We start from the raw sequence: 8,691 nt of genomic DNA on the forward strand, positions 1-8,691 counted from the left end.
CACACACATGCATGTAGATTTTTACAAGTCTTCTGACATCATTTTAGCAACTACCTACCTTCTATTATAAATTTAGGTCATTGTGTAAACCTAGCTTTGGCTCCCAGTCCTGTTTACCATGCAAGGTACACCCACGCATCGCAAACACATTGAGATTCACTTCAGTCGTACCCACACAGGCTACAGTGCAAGAGAAGTGCAGAGCTGAGACCTTGTTCTGCTGTTAACTCCATCTCCCTCTACCTTTTTTTTTTTATCCAGTTCTCATTTTATTTCACGTTCTGAAATCTGTTCCATAATCTCACGCCTTCTAACCCACACAAACTTCAAGAGCCACATTACAGAAACAGAACAGACTGTCTGTTTCTTCTTCTCAAACAGATGAATTTCTTATCCATTTTCATCTAATTAGGTTCATTCAAATATCCCTCCATGACAATTGCATTTCAGTCCATCATTTTCATATGACACCCTAACAATGAATGAATGAGTTGTCACTGACAGAAGGCCTTGAGTATAACTGTCAAATTGATTCCCGTTGTGTTAGTCAAAGGCTGACTTCAGAAAAGTGACTTTGCTGCTTTTATATGGATGTGGCACACTAAAGTCTTGCTTCAAGTTTAACACTACATTGTAAAGCATATGCTATACTAATATGGAAGCTGGCATGTTGCTCGACCATGATTAGGTAAAAATATAATTTATAGTTTGTAACATAAATAATATAATTTATAACTAATACAAAATATAATTTACTTTATTTCAGCTAGTTGCCAGTTTAACACTTTTTTTCAGCTTGTTTTTGTTTGTTTTACATTTTTTATTTTTTTTGATGACTAGGGGTGCTCCGATCAGGATTTTTGAGGCCGATCACCGATCGTCAATCACAGAAAGCAGTATCTGCCGATTCCGATCACCGATACCGACCTTTTAAATTCTTCTTTTTATCATTTATAACTATATATATTGATACTGCACTCAGGATTTAAGAAATTTATTCAGGGCCAGAATTTCACTTTTGAAAATTGGGTAATTCCCCTTTTAGGTGACTCTTTTGAGAGGGGAAGCAGAGCGTACTGTGCTTTCACAGAAGAGTCCGCTACTGATCCTTGGCTGTTTATCACAAAGGCACAAGCACAAATTTATCCATTTATCCAAACTACTTTTCTTACGTTATCATAAACTTACCATTGACAGAAATAGTCAGCACTACTGCCTTTCCTTTTTTAAAATATTTATTACAAGCAATCCTGCCAGAACTTTGTTTTTCTTCCTCAAAGAGTGCCATCTTATTGCCTTGTTTATCTAAAAGTGCTCTTTCCCTTTAAACCTAGCCAAAAAAGCCATGTGTGTAGACTGTGAAACACAGTAGACTTTAATAATATGCATCTATGGTGTAATTACTACATTTACGTGTCAATCCATGTTTATATTTACTGAAAACAATGCGAAGAAGAGCGTACACCATCTGCGTACATCTCAGAATTGGCAAAATGGCGCTACGCTGATTTGGAGAGACACAGAGGAGAGGAATTGTTGAATAAAGTCATTATTTTTTTTTTTTTTTTTTTTTTTCGTTTACAAAAAGTATTCTCGTCACTTCATAATGTTACGGTTGAATCACTGATGGCAGATGGACTATTCTGACAATGCTTTTCATACTTTCCTGGACCTTGACACTGTTATTTATTTGGCAGTCTATGGCAGGGGTTTTCAACCCCAGGGGGGCGCTGGCACCTGTCAAGGGGGGCACGAGCATCAGTTAATTCAGAGACATTCCCTTAAGGATTTGTGCATATGAGTTAGCAAATCTTTAGCCATCCACTAGGGGGAAATCTGACTCCCACTGCTAGTCGGCAGTTAGAGCAGAGTTGGCTCGAGTATCAGTCATGCTTATTGACAGTGTAGGATGATTAACAGTTAGCCGTGTCGGAAATCCAACTACGGACTGGCATGTTGTTATCTCAGAAACACGCTCAGCCATAACATTGAATCAGGTAAACTGGTTATATTTTCTGTTTCAGTATAATTACGCACGCTATACCAGGGGCGGTTCTAAACCCTTTTTAGGTGGGTTTCAGCCCCCCATCTGTCACCTTAGCCCCGCAAAACTATCTTAACGATCAGGCAAGTGATGTTTCCTCAAGAAAGTTTTTCATTCTCTCGTGTTTTAAGTCTTGTCAGTTTAAACACTAAAGTAATTTTAAGCCATTTAAGCCCAAGACATCTCAATGCGGTACTCCGCGCTATAATAAATCTTTTCTATGTGCACCACACACGCACACATGTGAAGTGCACAAACAAATAGCCGTAGCCTTCTCAGACAGCGGGTGAATACCAATGGTTGTCTTGACAAGTATCCTTCTAAGCACAGTCGGTCTCAGACAGCGGGTGAATACCAATGGTTGTCTTGACAAGTATCCTTCTAAGCACAGTCGGTTGTTTTAAGTGAATGTAAACAGTAAAGAAAAAATTTCGCAAAAGAAAAAAAATTCGGTGCTTTAATAGTTTTAATGGATATTTGCGTTTATGTTATTGTTAATAAAGTAATTCTGTGTGAATAATATTGGGGGGGAGGGCGTGAGAGTCTTGCCGGTGTCTTGCCGGTTGAAATTAGACAAACGTGGGGGGCGCATGTCCTAAAAGGTTTAATAAAACCTGGTTTTTTTCTTAAAATTTTTGTTAAGTTGTGTTCTGAAGACGAACAAAGCTTTTACAGGTTTGGACCGACATGGGGGTAAGTGAATAATGACAAAATTTTCATTTCGGGATGGAGTATCCCTTTACATATAATTAACTGTTTTTTGTCCAAATTAATTTGCTTTGCAAAGCAATGGAATTCTGGCTAAGACTATGTTCAGTTTGAGGACTTGGAAATCAATTAAATTGATTATTGTTTAAATGTAGATATACATTTCATTTATTATATTTAATTTAATATTTTATTTTATTCTAATCTTGATTATTTTAAGAAATTATGCAATATTTCATGTAAGTCCCCTCAACTTTTATTTTTTTGTTTCTGCATTGTAGCTTTGATTAAATATTCAGATGATATTCCATCTGAATCCTGCTTTACATTCTTTTTTTAAGGTCACTGAAACTATTCAGAATAAACAGGGCCACAAAAATCTGCACAGGCCATTGTCACCAACATAATGACTGTCATCCTCTTTTGAAGGGTATTCATTTCCCTCAGTTCATCCTAAACAACAATGTCCTTGTGTGAACTTCTGTCTCGCCATGCTGATCACGTCACGTTTATGTGGCTCTTTACCCTTCGAATCCCCTCAATCCCGGTCGTCCAATCGGCCGGTGTGATTAAACATTACATCTTAACGTCTCTCCCCACCACTACAGCATCCTTCCGCCCTACTTAATGCTATTCATTTGCGAGCTTGGCAGGCTCAAACCACTCTGTTGTGTGCTCTAAACGTGCACGGGTTTCTGAGCTTGGCACAAGCTCTTGGCATCGTTCAGGGTGACACAATAGTTTTTAACCCTCTGCCAGCGTTTGGGCCTGTCCATCCGCCACTTTTGGTTGCCGATAAGAGCGCTTGCAGTTTTGACTAGGCAGCCGTTTCTGTTCGCTATCACTATCTCTTTGGCTGAAGAGAGGCAGCGAGGACAAACCCAAAGAGGGTGGGAGGTGAAGTAAAGGAAAATATAGTTGAAGAGTAGACAGAAAGGATTGAAATGGAGATAAAGGACTGGAGTGGAATGGATGGGTGATGGTTTCATTAAAACACTGGCTGTGTCCTAACTAGGTGCAATAAGATGGCTTGCATGTGTTGGTGCTATAAGATGTTTTTAAGGTGTTGAGAATGGAGATAATTGACTTGAGACATAAAATTCCAGTATGTAAAAATCTTTTAAAAAGCCATATTAGCTTTAGAAGCAAACTTGCATAGGATAAGGAATACTTCATTTTTGTCCACAGTGTTGTTTCTAAAACCGACTGACTGACTTTCCCCAGAACACTAAAGTTAAATGAAGTCTTTACCATAAGGATGATCTGTCTGAAAAAAAAAAAAAACTAATTAATATCTCAACAGTGCAATATATAATATATAGAGTGGTGAAGTATTGCGTTATTTGAATATCATATAAAATTTTTTTCTTATCTAACAAAATATATATAATATTTTATATATATATATATTATATATATATATGTTATATATATATATATATATATATTTATATATATATATACACACACACACACTACTGTACAAAATGCACAAGGACTCTGACATCCATTTCTCCACTCAGAGATTTGATCTCACCATCATGCACGTTATATTTACATGACCATCATCTAGTCAGTCGTGCTTTATGGAATGGAGTGTTGGTATGCATCCACCAAACACTAGCAGGCCCTCCACACTATGGAGATGTGTACACTCCCATGATCGCTTGGGCTGAGCCGACTGAACCAGGTCAGAAACAAGGACGTGCAGAAAGTTCTGGTAGTGGCCCCATTCATAGAGAAGCTTAAGAAAATGCTTCTCTGTTTATAAGTTCATGTCATTTGCAGCAGAGATGGTGATGTCTTCTCCAATTATACAATCTCTAGAATAATTTCGCAAACAAGCAGTGCTTATTCTGAAAGACTGCTACACAATCACACACACACACAAACACACACACACAAAAATCACACTTTAGTTGTGACACTGCATGTTATCCTCCACCATCACAAACTTATTTTTAATACAAGCCAGCCAATCAGATTTAAGGCAGCCATGATGGAAAACAATTAGCATTTTCCTGTATATGAATATGAATGATTGTGCGAATACCTCCAGAATAACCACGTTGAAGTTTTCAAAACCATCTTTATTCTGCTATTTCCAGTAGCATTGAATTGTTGAAAGTTACAGATTGTGTTGTCAGATGTAATGGCGTTACACTTTCAAACGCAGGCATATAACCTGGCCACGAAAATAGATTCTGTTTAGCACAACATCCTTTTAGAGGCTTTATGGCTTTCTCTGCCCTCCTTCCCTATTGTTGTTCTTTTTCAGCCAAAACCCTTCAGGCAGTAACACTACTCGATCTTCCTCACGGTGCTAAATGTAACATCTTGGCTGGCTGTTGGCAGCAGATAAGCTGAGTAAGCAGAGTTTCTTCAGATGTATCGCTCTTGTATAGCTGTAAATCAGAAACTGAGAGTCCTTTAAGCTTGATGGCTCATTCACAGAGCTCCATAATACTCTCTGGGCCAGGATCAGACCCGCTGCAGTGTCAGACAGGAAGTGGATTCTAGATCCATCACACTTTTCTTGCCCACTCTTTTTGTTTTTGGCCTTTTTGCCACTTTGCATTTGCAGTGATAGCAGAGACAGTTAAGAAAGAGGGAATGAGGAACAGGACACGAGGATTTAAACACACACACACATTAAGTGTTCACACGGAGAACAGATGCATAATCACAGTTCTGATGTTTGCAACTTCTCTGGGTTGTCACAGAGACAAAGACACATAGCTTATAAACATACAACATAAACAAATAGCCTATAAAAGATCTGGATCTATCTGTGTGTATGTGAAGTTTTAACTCAAAATACCTTACAGATCATTTTTTTATAGCTTGTTAAATTAGCCACTTTTAGGGTATGAGCCAAAACGTGCTGTTTTTGTCTTTCCCTTTTAATGAGCTGGTGCACCGGGAGAAGAGGGCAGAGCTTCAAGAGCTCAAGCTCCAGCAATACTGGTGTTAGCCTTTGCAAATAAACACTCCACTATTAGTACAAGCCTGTTATCTTTACAGAAAATGCACTGGTTTAAAAGTCAGTCTTCTGATTGTACTGTGCATAAAAAAATGCACTTTATAAATTACACAGACTGGAGCATGGCGCAGTAAAAAAAAAATAACTCATGGTGCCATACAAATGTTATAAGCCATTATACAGAAGATGGGATGGAGTGATTAAAGATGTCTAATTGTGATTTGTTTAATTTGTAATTTTAATTCCCACTTTCCAATTCATGATTATTCTGGTAGCACGTAAAGGCAGCATCAGTGAAAACAGACAGACAATGGTAGCTTTAGCAACATTAGCCTTACAGAGTGCCAATAAGGTCTTTCAGAAAGGCAATTTGGAAAACAAACGGGTGATACTTCTTCTGGAGGTGTAGCTGGATCATGGACAGTTGGCACTGCTCCATCCTTCAGGAGCAACTTTTGTGCAAAACCTGCTTATGACCCTCATTAACAAAGCAATACGTAAATGATTCACACAGACATAAACAAATTTCGGTAGAGTTGAGGGAGCATTTTCTTCAAAATCAAAATTAATCCACCTCGTCTTCAGTGGCTCAGATTTCAGGAGTAAATGGAGAGAGCTACAGAACACCTAAAACGCTTGGAGACATTCTCATCAGTGCAGCAATGGCGGACTGCATACAACTCACTGTGAACTTGCTCAGGGTGGTTCTAAGTTAGAATGGCAGTGTCTGTCAACTTTCGTGGGCGGGGCCTGTGGCTAATGTGACATCACATTAGCAGCAATGCTAAAAACAGGTAGTTGGGAGACACTGCTTATTACTTATGGGAAAAAAAAAGCAATAAATGTATTTTTATCATTATAGAGTGGTTGTGTACATACACTGCCAACAAACATTTATGTCCAAACAACACATGAAAGTGAATTTTGCATAATAGGTCCCCTTTAAAAATACATTTTCCAATAACTCTTTCGTTCATTCATGGAAACTCAGAGCCAGTGAGGCGTGATAATACTCCAGGTAGCATCAAAAGTGCATCAACAGTGATTCTTGCTAAATTAGTTTCAGTGTAATCCCACCACACGAAGAACAGATGCATAATCACTGAACTGCAGAGACAAGCTGTGTTCATATCTATGCGTGAGACATAAGAAGATTTCCTTTCAAGATGTGTATTCAACCAGTAGCACATTTCTTAGGATGTCTCAGAAAAGCATGCATAGCAGGGAATTATTCATAACTGTGCTAATTAAGCCTTGTCATTTGAAAGATAAAAAGACAAATAAAAAGCAAAATAAAGAAAACTATGAGAGCAATTTACAAATTAGGGTTATGCTTTACAAATGTGCATGCTGAAACACTGCAAAGTCTAATTCACTGAAAAGAAGAAAGCTCTAAAAAAGAAGGATCTTGATTGAATTAAGCAAATTCCTTAAGACACTATTACACTGAAATGACATGCCTTTAGTGAAATTGTACATTTTGTGTTAATTGCACAATTACCACACACATACACATCCCTGCCCGGGGCTGTGGAAGTTATGGGTGTGGTCTCTGAGGGGGCACAACTCGTAGCTTCTGGTCTCTCAACCGAGGTTGTTGAGACCATCCTCCAATCCAGAGCTACCTCTTCGAGGAAACTGTACGCCTCGAAATGGAAGCTTTTTTCTTCTTGCTTCGGAGACCGTCAGCTCGACCCAGTTAACTGCCCGATTGGTACAGTCTTCTCTCAAGTGAGTCGGGGACCTACAGGCCCCTTCTGTGGCCCCGTCCTACATAGATTTTGCGTCCGGTCTGGCCAAAGCTTTTCTCTACCCTCGAGTGGGGTATGTCCCTATGGTCCCCTCATCTACTCCACGGCCTGTCGTACTCCAGGCCTTCAGTCCTCCTCCCTTCAGGGAGCCAGACCAGAGGAAGCGTAATCTACGTCCACAGAGCTGCCCTGTGGAGAAGGGCGAACCAGTTGTTTGTTTGCTATGGTCCCCCTAAGAGAGGTCTTCCAGCTATGAAACAGACCCTCAGTCGGTGGATAGTAGATGCCATTGCCTTAGCTTATGAGTCCTCTGGCATCCCCTCTCCCCTGGGGGTCAAGCCTCACTCCACTAGAGGTGTGGCAGCCTCTAAGGCCTTCCTAGCAGGTGTCTCTATGTGGGACATCTGCGATGCTGTGGGTTGGTCCACGCCCTTAACCTTTGTGAGGTTTTACGGACTGGATATGCGAGCCACTCCAGTCTCTTCTGTTCTCTCGCCCTAGCTGTGCAGTCTCCCACACTAGGCAGAGATTTGTAAGTCTTGCGGCGTGGGCATTCTCATTCCCCAAAGCGTTTCCGGAGCAGCTCGAGTTCCTGAAGAGGAACGTCTCAGGTTACGTATGTAACCATGGTTCCTTGAGAGAACGAGATGCTGCGTCACAGTGCCACACTTCTGGCATCTCTGTCAGCGCTTGCTTCATCCCTTGAGGCTAATGCCGGCTTCGCTACACGTGCTTTTAAGCTTCCTGGTCTCTGACGTCACTCAGAGCAGTTCACCCTGGGGGCGTTCCCCGAAGCATTTCCGGCGCAGCGTCTCGTTTGCTCAAGGAACCATGGTTACATACGTAACCTGAGATGTTTCTTCTAAATAACACGTAAAAAAAACAGGGTTCGGATAATGCATGTTTCTGTTGATGGATGTGCATTCTGGCTTCCCAGTACATTACAACAACAGCGATGAAAAAAAAAAAAAACCATGGACAAACCATTCACTCTTGTTCAATGCGAATGCTGTATGCTGGAATATGAGCAGCCATTTATTTAGTTTTTTATCACCCGGGTGCACAGGAGAGACCTGAACAGCACACTGTGATTTCTGTGTTGAAACTAAACTCATTTAATTTTGCCAGTTTAAACATTTAAGAGCCGGAGGACGCGAGCTTGTGCGAGCGGTCATCCGAAGCATGCAAACCCACGTCCTGGAACA

The sequence above is a fragment of the Cyprinus carpio genome, chromosome A1 (genome assembly GCF_018340385.1).
Source record: "Cyprinus carpio isolate SPL01 chromosome A1, ASM1834038v1, whole genome shotgun sequence".
NCBI lineage: Eukaryota > Metazoa > Chordata > Actinopteri > Cypriniformes > Cyprinidae > Cyprinus > Cyprinus carpio.